Source organism: Acomys minous, assembly GCF_964271855.1.
Source record: "Acomys minous genome assembly, chromosome: 8".
In the NCBI taxonomy this organism is placed as follows: Eukaryota; Metazoa; Chordata; class Mammalia; order Rodentia; family Muridae; genus Acomys; species Acomys minous.
The window spans coordinates 19512047-19521991 of NC_140489.1; the positions used below are offsets into that span (position 1 = coordinate 19512047).

The 9945-nt window shown below is 44.9% G+C and overlaps 1 long non-coding RNA gene across 1 annotated transcript; it reads right to left on the reverse strand.

Annotated features, from left to right (window-relative positions):
- Positions 1-366: 366 nt before the first annotated feature.
- Positions 367-7557, reverse strand: LOC311602991. The gene is made up of 3 exons (XR_014780910.1): positions 7451-7557; positions 3089-3227; positions 367-644 (listed from the first exon to the last, which is right to left on the reverse strand). It is a non-coding gene; the product is annotated as an uncharacterized lncRNA (long non-coding RNA).
- Between the last annotated feature and the right edge of the window lie 2388 nt (positions 7558-9945).

The window sequence follows — 9945 nt, forward strand, 5'->3', positions numbered from 1 at the left end:
TGGCCTCCTCGTTGTAAGAAGAGATGGTCACATGGCTTTAGGAGCTGCAAGCAGTTCCTTGGTCATTGAGTCAAGGGGATTCAACAACTTACGGGTTTGAGAGAGCGATCTTGAGCCTCAAAGGGGCTTAGCCTTGTAAGGTCCTCAGCAAGGTTCCCAGCTAACGCTAATGTGCCCACGCTCCTCCCTATTGGGAAGTGCTATACAGCAATACAAAATCACACAACCATGCAACCTCCCATGGAAATGGACATGTCCTCTATTTCCCTTGTTAATATGGCAGCCACCTGCCACCAGAGGCTACTAAGCCTTGGGAATGAGGCTAGTGCAATTGAGGAACTGGGTTTTAAATTTTATTGTGTTCTACTTGCTTTCAACATATGTGGCTAGTATCTATCTACTGGACGGGACAGTGCTAGTTTAGGCTCATTATAATAGAGGTGGTGTCCTTGATCTCGAGCAGCCCTGAGCCCCGAGCGAACACGTGACCTCTCCTGTCCCTGGTTGTCATGCCAAATACTCCAGGCTGTCCTGCCCAGACAGCATCCTGGCGATTCCTCAGCTTCCGCTTCCCATGATGCCGTAGGGTTACAGATGTGGGCCACTGCATCTGGAAAGGCCAGGTATATTCTAAAGCGCAGAGTCTGATGACAGAGAGTGAAAGGCCAAGCAAAATTTTGTAGCTATTATCAGAAAATGGGAAGGAATCATTTAACAAAATAACTTACAGGAGTCAAAGTAAGCAACTGAAGAGTTGGGGGATGTGTGTGCACATACCAAAATGTGTGTGAATATATGAAGGAAAGAAGAAAAAAAAAGGAAAGAAGAAATGGGGAGGGTAGAGTGAGGAGGAAAAGATGAAGTAAGGGAGGGACAAGAAACTGACAGGCCATAGCATTTATAGACCAGGGACCTTAACTTATAGCTTTGAAACTATATATATTTTTAATCTTCTCACAGATTCTAGAGATGACTTGGCTGTTAAAAGCACGGGCAGCTCTTGCAAAGGACCTGAGTTCAGTTTCTAGCACCATCGAGTTGGCTCACAAGCATCTTTAACTCCAGTTCTAGGGGTTTCTATGCCTTCTTCTGGCCTCTGTGGGCACCAGGCACTCATGTGGAGCAGACACATATGTAGGGAAAAAACCCATGGACATTCACTTTTTAAAATCTCCTAATAAGCCGGGCATGGTGGCACACACCTATAATCCCAGCACTCGGGAGGCAGAGGCAGGTGAATCGCTGTGAGTTTGAGGCCAGCCTGGTCTACAAAGTGAGTCCAGGACAGCCAAGGCTCCACAGAGAAACCCTATCTCAAAAACAAAACAAAACAAAACAAAAAATCTCCTAATAATGAGTAATGAAACTAAATATGCCTCATGTAGGATTCAATAATAAAATGGCAGACTGTATGTAATGCTATTTATTTATGCTAGTATCTTTTCATTTGTGCTTTTCTAGAGGTGGCCATATGATAAACAATGCCAAGCTCAGGAATAAAGCCCACTTTAAAAGTTTTAGTACATCTATCTGATTATCATCTGTCTATCTGCCCATCTGTCTTGTGTGTGTGTGTGTTTGTGTGTATGCACATTCATAAATGCATTCCACATGTGGATTCATACATTGGCCATGGTATACATATGGAGGCCAAGGACACCTTCTGAGAGCCAGTATTCACTTTCCACCGTGTGGGTCATGGAGACTGAACTTGAGTCATCCATCATGTTTGGTGGCATGTGTCTATATTCACAGAGCCATCTCACCAGCCCCCAAATCTACTTTTTACTTGCAACAACTTAGGGTGATTTTATAGACTCTCTTTTCTGTCTTTACTTCTTAGATTCTGTGAAGAATCTAAAAAAAAATATTATAGTCCTTCTATCTTTTATTATCATAATCCAATAGATTGTTCTCCATGGAGTTTCTCAGTAATATTTGTAAAAGGCATTTGGGAAAGCTTTCAAACATACTGGCGTCCCTGCTTTGATGCCGTACTCCTGGGTTGAATGTGGCGCCATCTTCAATTTCCACTGAACCATATAGAATTTCTTAAACACAGAGTTTTGGTTTATTGTCTTATTAGTCTTAGTTTCCAAGACCAACTTTGCATGTTTCTTTACTTTCATATGAATTGTGTGTGTGTGTGTGTGTGTGTGTGTGTGTGTGTGTGTGTGTGATTTTAAATCAAAATCATAAATAGCTGCTAGCAGTTAACAGATTGCTTTCTTTGCTACAAGCACCATCTTGAACTCTGAGTCACTGGCAACAACCTACTTCTAGGGGTGTGAGCCAGCAGAACACATGCAGGGTTTTTGTCTTAGAGACAGTATCATTTAAAAAGCCATTCATTTGCTATTTATTCTGAGTCTAAGGCGTGCAGAAGTGCTGATTCAGCACCTACAATGAGGTAGAGCTGGGATACTAATAAAGATGACTATCTGGGCGCACAGGGCGCACAGACAGCAGGCGAGGCAGCGCTGGGCACACAGACAGCGGGCGAGGCAGCCCTGGGCACACAAAGGGCTTGCAAAGACTCAGATACACACTCCATCAGGAACATGAAAGACAGATGGATTAATTTTGTCTGGAGGGCACTCTGAGAAATGAAGGTGATGCTTAAGCTTAGGGTGAATAGACAAATGACGAGTAAAGAGCATACCAGGAAGGCAACAACATTCCAAACATAAGCAGGATCTGGACCCTGAAGGATCTGCATTGTTATATTAAGAAATCTAGGGGTCAGGAGAGTTGGTTCAGCAGTTACAAATACTAGTAGCTCTTTCAAAAGACTGGAGTTTCATTCCCAGCACCCATGTCAAGCGGTTCCCGCCTTGTAACTCCAACTCTAGAAGATCTGATGCTGCCTTGTGGCCTCTGTGGGCACTGCACTCATTTGTGTATATGCATGTGTGTGTGCGCACGCGTGCACACACACACACACACACACACACACACACACACACACACTAAAAGTAAAAAAAGAACTTAAGCTTTTTACTCCAAGGCTGTGGTTTTCAAGGTTCGGCCCCTGGATTATCACCACTCCCTTGAAAGCTTGTTAGAAATGAAAGTTGTTGGTCCTCACCTCTAGACTCAGGGAGGCAGCTTCCCCAGCAACAATGCCCAATGGTAGTCAGACTTTCCACCACTGTGACAAAATACTTGACAAATCCAAATTTTAAATAGAAACTCAGTTTCTCAGAGTCCATTGTTTCCCAGGCTTGCTGTAAGGTAAATGGGAAAGAGAATTGCTCACGTCATGGAAATGGGCAGGAAACAAGATCTGTTTTTGCAGAGTAGACCCCCAGTGATTTGCTTCCTCCAACCAGGCCCCACACGCTAGTTTCCCACCACATCGCACCATCACAGTATGAACCATGTGGTACTGGGAACAGGACTCAGGTCTCCTGGAAAAGCAGCAGGTGCTGAGCCATCTCTCCAGCTCCAACTTCTAAATTCTTGGCAACTTTTTCTCATTAGACATTTATGCCTTCGAGATCCTACGCTAGGGCTCATGCTTTATAGAGGCTTCCTTTAAGCTTGAAAATATTATGAGGGAGTCGTCATCCTTGAAAAAGTTCAAAACCATTGAGTTGTAGCCTCTCCTGTTGGCTTGGGCATCCTGACTGTTGCTGCCCGGCAGTGTCAGGAGGCTCAACGCTGTATCTGGTATGGACGTTTTTAAAGAGTTGTTCTGGTTCCCTGGTACTTTCCTCTTTCTGTGGGGTTGAACTTGTAAGCTCTGCTCTGAAGAGACTGTTTAATTCCTATTAGCACTTTGCATACAATTAGGGTATGGCTGCCAAATAGTGACAATTCTCACATCAGAGTTTTATAGTCTTTCTAAAAAAACCCAGATCTCCCAAAGGTATGATTAGCCGAAAGATTAATTTATTTTACAACCTAATTATAATTTCTTTTTACAAAGGAGAGATCTCTTTATTAAAACAGATAACAAACATTAAAAGCAAAGAAGATAGCCCCACAGAGCAAATTACTAAAGAAAATATATACCTAACTGCATTAGCCACATTTCTTACCTGTCCTTGGGTCTTATCAATCACTGTTTAGTCTCTGTTCTATTCTTAAGGCTCTGGAGATAATTTCTGTTTGGAATCCTCCCCCTCAGCCCAGGCCTCTGGCTGCTGTTTGGTGAGTGCTGTATTTTCTCAGTGTCTAGTTTTCAGATACAAGGATCGGATGCACTTGCCTGGCTGGCAGGAATAGTGGGAGAACCGGGCTCTGCAGTGCAGGTGCTCCACTCTCTTCTACCCACTGCAAGGCTGCACGCATCAGGCCCCTCCCCTGCTTTGTTTCAAATCAAAAGCCCATCTTGACTCTCCTTCAGTGAGAGGCCTCTTTCCAGGGTCAGCCACCCCTGGCTGATCTGCCATGTCTACCAGAAACACTCCTGGCCCTCGAGCTCTGAGTTGCAGCATATTTTCTTCAAGGTAATGGTATTTTTAAGAAGCTAAAGACATATAAGACAGGTTCATATCGGAAGTGTGGCATGATACTATATTGTGTTGTGTTGATCTTAGAGTGCTCCAAAGAAACAGAACCAATGACACATGGAGACACACACACACACACACACACACACACACACACACACACACACACACACACACACCCCTTCCCTCTTGTACATATCTGAAACACAATGACCTTTTCTTCCAAAGACAAAACAAGAGTCCTTGGATGTGGCCTACCTTTCCTCCTTGATATGCTGAAATTTAAAGGACCCCAGCTGCTCATGCCTGTTTTCCTGGTAGGGTGACCCAGTATCTGGGCTATTAGTATTCCTGCTGGATTAGGGTCACGATAGTTTTTTAGTGACTTTAATCACTAAGTGTGATATAAAGATATCTGAGGGATGCCTCACACGCTTGACAGGCTCTTCCTCCCCTCTGTTGTTGAGGAGCAGCCCATTGTCCTTTTGGTGACCAACATCTGTCAATCATCCCAGCCAGCATAGCACCTCCCTTTGATTTTAATTGATTCAGAAGCACAAGTGTTGTAGGAAAGAGAGGGTTTTTTTTCTCTCTCTCTCTCATGCTCTTAGCTCCAGGAATAATGACTCATAAGACTCAATTATTATTTTACAAATACCTAAGTCATACAGCTAGGCTCTTCTCTGACTAGCACATAACTTAAAATAATCTATTTATTCTAATCTACATCCTGCCACACGGCTGGTTCCTGAGCTCAGGCAGCATGTGTCCATCTTCTTCACATCTGGCTGAATCTTACACACCTGGCTCTGTCCCATAATCCCTTCTGTTTGTTGGATGTCCCACCTATTTCTGGCCTTAGCTACAGGCCACAGGTTTGTTTTTTTTTTTTTTAATTGCCGAGTGTTGCATCCATCCAAGGCACAAGTAATTCCTTCTACACACGAGGAGTCCAAAGCAGTAAGGTAGAGACTCAACTTTCAGCTTAATGGGTTCATCGTTGTGTTGCCTGTGGAAACACCCCTCTCTTCGGAACTGACTAGAAGTCAGCAGAACATGGCAGCACAGAAAAGGAAAGCAGAGCCTTGATGAAGTTCTTTAGGGATGCCAGTGATTGGTGTCCCTTGCCATTTCCACCCTTCAAGGAACAGCGTGAGTTGGATGTGGATTCAGGGCACATCCTGCTTCCTGGGGAACCTTGCCCAACCCTGCAAGGCACTCATCTGGTACAGAAACTGTGTGTTCAAAAGGCCATTCCCCAGCCAGGCATGGTGGTGCACACCTTTAATCCCAACACTCGGGAGGCAGAGGCAGGTGGATCGCTGTGAGTTCGAGGCCAGCCTGGTCTTCAAAGTGAGTCCAGAACAGCCAAGGCTCCACAGAGAGACCCTGTTTCAGAAAAAAAAAAGCCATTCCCCAATCCAGGATGGTTGGTCAATGCCTCTAATCCCAGTATTTGAAAGGTGAAGGAAGAAGTATCTGAAATTAAGTATAAGCCTCATCTACTGGGCTATCTGAGACCTGGTCTCAAAAGGCCAAGAATAAAAGCCACTCCACTGTTCTATCAAGCCAGCCGGGGCAGGATGATGGAAAACATGAGGCAATCAGTGTGTGAGTTCCACCATTAGAAACAATACTACTTGAAATACTAGAACGGTAGATGGTAATTCTGTAGTTTGGACAAAAGTGTTGCATGACGTAAGTCATACCTGTTTTAAGAGCAATTTCCTATTCTGACAAAGAGACGATCCCCTGCCACTTCTATGGCAGTAGCCAAATCTACCTAAGTTGATAGCAGGTACCCAGATGATGCCCCTGGGGATGGTGCCATATGGAGTTCAGCATTGACCTCCGCTGCTACATGATTGGGCACTTGGCAGAGGCTGTGGCCAGATCAACTTTGAGAGTGCAAGTCCATGTCAATGAGCCTATGCATGACTTCCATGCTTGCTGCTGTAATCACCAGGTTATGGTCCCGTTGGTGATGACAGCGGTGGCTACAGAAATTGATTGACAATCACACAGTGGACTACTCCATCTCTTTGATTTTTAAACTCCTCTGTCAAACTCACCTTTTAGTGAGAAAACACACACACACACACACACACACACACACACACACAACCCTCTCCTCTAACTCAGGCTAGACTCAAACTTGCTATGTACCCAGGGATAACCTTGAACTTCTAAACCTTCTGCCTCTATCTCCTGAATGCTAGGATTACAGTGTATATACATGCTTGATTATGCAGCACTGGGGATCGAGCCCAGGGCTTAGTGCATGCTAAACCAACCAAGCTACACCTCAATCTTATCCCTTTTTTCTCCAATTCAAAGAAGTCCGTCCACATACCTCTTCCTCAGACTTTTTTGCAACCCATTTTCCAAACATATTCTTTCCAAGTCCCTGGCCTTCCAGCCAACTGCTGTCTCTGCCTGTGAACCAGTATACAATTGCATCTCTAGCGACTGGCCTCCCAAGTGAAGTGAACAACTGTGTGCGCTTCTCAGAGCCTTGCTCGCTGAGAGCTTTCTTCTCTTCAGCCCTGCCCTCCAGGGAGGTCCCAGAAGTGGCTGTAGCACTGTAGCTGCCTGTCCACTTCTAGGCAGTCCTCTTCCAGTGTGCATCGTGCAGATCCATCAAGAACTAAGCCCAACTTTTCTCTTCCTTCAACTTAATCAGAGGGCCTGAGGGCCTACAGTCTAGAGAAAGACGGTGGTAGACCAGAAATGAGCTACGGCTGTATTTGGAGCCCACAGGCAGTCTGCTAGCGGTTGGTGTCTCTCAGTTAAGGCCTGAGGATGCCATGGACCTTATAATCTCATTTACTCAGTGACTAATTGAAATATTATCCCAGCCTTAAAAAAAATTTAAAACCTTCATAGAAATATATAGAATAGTGTGTGGTTAAATATCTGGGTATTGTGACTTAGTCATGCTGACCCACAGAAGAAGCCATCACGATGTTCTGTACTAATAGGAAGAAACCTACCCTTCCCTCAGCCCCTCCTTCCTTTTATCCTTCCATCTTCTTTCTCCACATATCTCCAGAGATCCCTGTAGATTCCCAACCCTAGAAGGCTATTGATGACGTTGAGCGGTCTCCTTGGTAACCATCTCTAACTCAGAGCGGAATGCAAACTGCTCGCTGAAGCAGCAGACTGTCTTCCTTAAAGGGTCCATCTTTCCCTGTGCAATTTGCAGCCTCAACTTAGGAGAACAAAATTTTGCTATCCCTTAACCAAAATCATAATAGTAATAATAATTATAATTTAATGAAGCAATTAATGGCGTACTGAAGTGTAGCTGGTGAGGGCTCATTTCGATGGTGATGATTTAGAATTTGTCATGATGTGGCCAGAAATCAGCTCAGAGATTACTTTGTTATTACAGGGCTTGTTGTGAAAAATATTAAAAAAAAAAAAGATTAAGTCCATTTTAGAAAATAAACCATTTTCTAGTGCAGGAAACATGTTGAGTTAAACTACATTTAAAATTAGTTTTTTGAGGCTAAAGATTTGTCTCAGCAGCTAGGAGCAATTGTTACTTTTGCGCAGGATCTAGGTTCAGTTACCAGCACCTACATGGTCTCTTACAACCATCCATAAGTCCAGTTTCAGGAGATTGGATGCCCTCTTCTGACCTCTGAGGGCACCAAGCACGCACTTGATACATGCACATACATGTATGCCAAACACTCATGCAATACAATAAGAATACATTCACTTAAAAGATAGATTTATTAAAGTAGGCCCAAGACCACCCATGGCTGTATCCATCTGCAGCCCTAGGGCTGGGAAGTTTGAGGAAGGAGGTTGAAGTTCAAGGTCAGCCTGGGCTATATAGTTAGACCATATCGAAAACAAACGCAGACAAGATGGCTCAACAGTTAAGATCATGCGCTGCTTCTGCAAAGAATCCGAGTTCATTTCCCAGCACCCACACTGGTGGCTCACAGGCACCTGTGGCTCTCGCGTCAAGGGGGCTCCATCACCTCTGGCCTCCACAGGCACTGCGTGCGTATGTAACACCAAGGAGACCTGCACACGTAGACATAATTAAGAGTATTAATGACAAGTCTTTAAAACCCCCCCCAAACAAAACCACAAAGAGTTCCTCTATGTCAAGTCAAGCTGAAAAATGGTCTAGTTTGAATTATTATATTACAAATGAACTCAGTTATGGGACCACATTTCAAACCAATACCCTGAGAGCCTAGGGAAGGCCCCTCCCTGTGGCACTGAGCACGCAAGTGTCACGTGTGGCTATGTTGCCAGTCTTGTACAGGCCTGTGTTCCCCTTCCAGAGCACAGATGAGCATATTGCCCTACAGTCCCCAAAGGGTCCTACTTAGCCACTCACCCAGTGATTTCTAGCTTGGCTTTCTTTTTCCCTGACGCGTCCCTGAACTCTTGGCAGTGTATATTCAAGATTCCTCTTGTTATCCTTCAGGTGAGATACGGCCCAGTCTTATCACAGGTTCTCTTTCACAGTGGACAAAGGACCAGGACACAAAACAAGAGTTAAGTGAAGAAGATGAGGGCTAGGGAGATGCTTTTGGGTACAGAACTTACTTCCTGAGCATGAGGAACCCAGTGCAGGTAAAGCTGGACACAGCAGCGTGCACCTGTCATGCTAAAGCGTTCCTACGGTGAGATGGGCAGCAGAGATGGGAGAACCTTCAGAGCCAGGGGCTGGGGGGTGGGGGGGTGGGGGTGGGGGCGGGGTGGCAGCTCTCCTGCCATAAGCCACGGTGACCAATGCAGAAGATGAGAACTGACACCCTAGGCTGCCCTCTGACCTCCACACAGGAGCCACGGCACCTACATGCCTGTAATAACACACGAACCCTCCCGTCGCCGTACCCATATGCGTACAAAGCCAAAAAAGGAAAAAAAGAGAGAAGTCACCATGCACCATAAACAACACACTGTAAAAAACCACTTAACCCAGCGGAGAGCTGATCGACCGGTTGGCTGTGCGTGTTTTAGAGCCATCATCCTCGTTAGATGAAAGCAACGACAGTTTGTCATGTTCTCTCATTGGCTGAGAGCACATGATTTCAGAGCATCGCCTTATCAGATGCTGAGTATATTGGAACGGATTATTATAAGCAGGTTTTTTTCCTTCTTACGACATAAATATTTAATAACTTCAGGCACACATAGTTTTACCATATATTGGTGCTTTGTAGGGGCTACAGTACGAAGTTGAAATTTTATTTTGTATTAAAACTTACCATCTTTAGTGAGCAGCCTTGATGATTTCAGAGTCAGCCTATCTCCTAATTGCTAAATGAGAAAAACGTGCGTTTTGTGCGGGGGAGCTGAGGATAGTGTTCTTACCTTACAGAGTGTTGTGGACTTAGACACTCCTAGCGAGTGGGGCTGCTGAGATGGCGCAACCGGTAAAGCAACTTAGCAAGGCCTGGTGACCTGAGTGCAGCCCCTCGGACCCTCAGAAAGGTGGGAGGAGAGACGACTCCGT